The sequence below is a fragment of the Amphiprion ocellaris genome, chromosome 16 (genome assembly GCF_022539595.1).
Source record: "Amphiprion ocellaris isolate individual 3 ecotype Okinawa chromosome 16, ASM2253959v1, whole genome shotgun sequence".
NCBI classification, from domain to species: domain Eukaryota; kingdom Metazoa; phylum Chordata; class Actinopteri; family Pomacentridae; genus Amphiprion; species Amphiprion ocellaris.
This window is the reverse complement of record NC_072781.1, coordinates 14,555,162-14,557,798: the sequence shown is the minus strand read 5'-3', so window position 1 is coordinate 14,557,798 and position 2,637 is coordinate 14,555,162.

The following is a 2,637-nucleotide window of genomic DNA, read 5'->3' as shown; positions in this document are numbered from 1 at the left end:
TCCAACAAGTGGTGGGTATGTGTCCAGGTAGCTCAACTGGTTGAGAGGGTGACTCATAAACAGGACTGTGTCAGAGACGCAGGTTGGATTCCAGTTCATGGCCATTTACTGCATGTCTTCCTTGCTTTAGCGTATTTACCTATTGAATAAAACCAATAAAACGGCCCAAAAAACAACTTTGACAAAAACGTCATAGTTTAGCATGTCGTCCAAAATATGACAAAAAATGTCATAGTTTAGTATGTCATCCTAAATGTGGAGAAAACGTCATAGTTTAGTATGTCGTCCAATATACGACCAAAACGTCATATTTTAGTTTGTCGTCCAAAATGTGACAAAAACGTCATAGTTTAGTATGTCGTCCAAAATGTGACAAAAACGTCATAGTTTAGTATGTGGTCCAAAATATGACAAAAAATGTCATAGTTTAGTATATCGTCTAAAATGTGGGAAAAAAACTTCATGTTGTCCAATATATGACCAAAACGTCATAGTTTAGTATGTCGTCCAAAATGTGACCAAAACGTCAAAGTTTAGTATGTCGTCCAAAATATCACAAAAACGTCATAGTTTAGTATGTCGTCCAAAATGTCACAAAAACGTCATAGCTTAGTATGTCGTCCAAAATGTCACAAAAACGTCATAGTTTAGTATGTCGTCCAAAATGTCACAAAAACGTCATAGCTTAGTATGTCGTCCAAAATGTCACAAAAACGTCATAGTTTAGTATGTCGTCCAAAATATGACAAAAAATGTCATAGTTTAGTATATCGTCTAAAATGTGGGGAAAAAACTTCATAGTTTAGTATGTCGTCCAAAATGTGACCAAAACGTCATAGTTTAGTATGTCGTCCAAATATCACTAAAATGTCATAGTTTAGTATGTCGTCCAACAAGTGGTGAGTATGTGCCCAGATAGCTCAACTCGTTGAGAGGGTGACTCATAAACAGGACTGTGTCAAAGACGCAGGTTCGATTCCAGCTCATGGCCCTTCACTGCATGTCTTCCTTGCTTTAGTGTATTTACCTATTGAATAAAACCAACAAAACGGCCCAAAAAACAACTTTGACAAAAACGTCATAGTTTAGTATGTCGTCCAAAATATGACAAAAAATGTCATAGTTTAGTATATCGTCTAAAATGTGGGGAAAAAACTTCATAGTTTAGTATGTCGTCCAATATATGACCAAAACGTCATAGTTTAGTATGTCATCCAAAATGTGACAAAAACGTCATAGTTTAGGATGTCGACCAAAATGTGACAAAAACGTCATAGTTTAGTATGTCGTCCAAAATGTCACTAAAGCATCATAGTTTAGTATGTCATCCAAAATGTCACAAAAACGTCATAGTTTAGTATGTCGTCTAAAATCTTACCAAAACGTCATAGTTTAGTATGTCGTCCAAAATGTCACAAAAACGTCATAGTTTAGTATGTCGTCCAAAATGTGACCAAAACGTCATAGTTTAGTATGTCATCCAAAATGTGAGAAATACGTCATAGTTTAGTATGTCGTCCAATATATGACCAAAACGTCATAGTTTAATATGTTGTCCAAAATGTGACAAAAACGTCATAGTTTAGTATGTCGTCCAAAATGTGACCAAAACGTCATAGTTTAGTATGTCATCCAAAATGTGAGAAATACGTCATAGTTTAGTATGCCGTCCAAAATGTGGAGAAAACTTCATAGTTTAGTATGTCGTCCAATATATGACCAAAACGTCATAGTTTAGTATGTCGTCCAAAATGTCACAAAAACGTCATAGTTTAGTATGTCGTCCAAAATGTGACCAAAACGTCATAGTTTAGTATGTCATCCAAATATCACTAAAATGTCATAGTTTAGTATGTCGTCCAACAAGTGGTGGGTATGTGTCCAGGTAGCTCAACTGGTTGAGAGGGTGACTCATAAACAGGACTGTGTCAGAGACGCAGGTTGGATTCCAGTTCATGGCCATTTACTGCATGTCTTCCTTGCTTTAGCGTATTTACCTATTGAATAAAACCAATAAAACGGCCCAAAAAACAACTTTGACAAAAACGTCATAGTTTAGCATGTCGTCCAAAATATGACAAAAAATGTCATAGTTTAGTATGTCATCCTAAATGTGGAGAAAACGTCATAGTTTAGTATGTCGTCCAATATACGACCAAAACGTCATATTTTAGTTTGTCGTCCAAAATGTGACAAAAACGTCATAGTTTAGTATGTCGTCCAAAATGTGACAAAAACGTCATAGTTTAGTATGTGGTCCAAAATATGACAAAAAATGTCATAGTTTAGTATATCGTCTAAAATGTGGGAAAAAAACTTCATGTTGTCCAATATATGACCAAAACGTCATAGTTTAGTATGTCGTCCAAAATGTGACCAAAACGTCAAAGTTTAGTATGTCGTCCAAAATATCACAAAAACGTCATAGTTTAGTATGTCATCCAAAATGTCACAAAAACGTCATAGTTTAGTATGTCGTCCAAAATGTGACCAAAACGTCATAGTTTAGTATGTCGTCCAAAATGTCACAAAAACGTCATAGTTTAGTATGTCGTCCAAAATGTGACCAAAACGTCATAGTTTAGTATGTCGTCCAAAATATCACAAAAACGTCATAGTTTAGTATGTCGTCCAAAA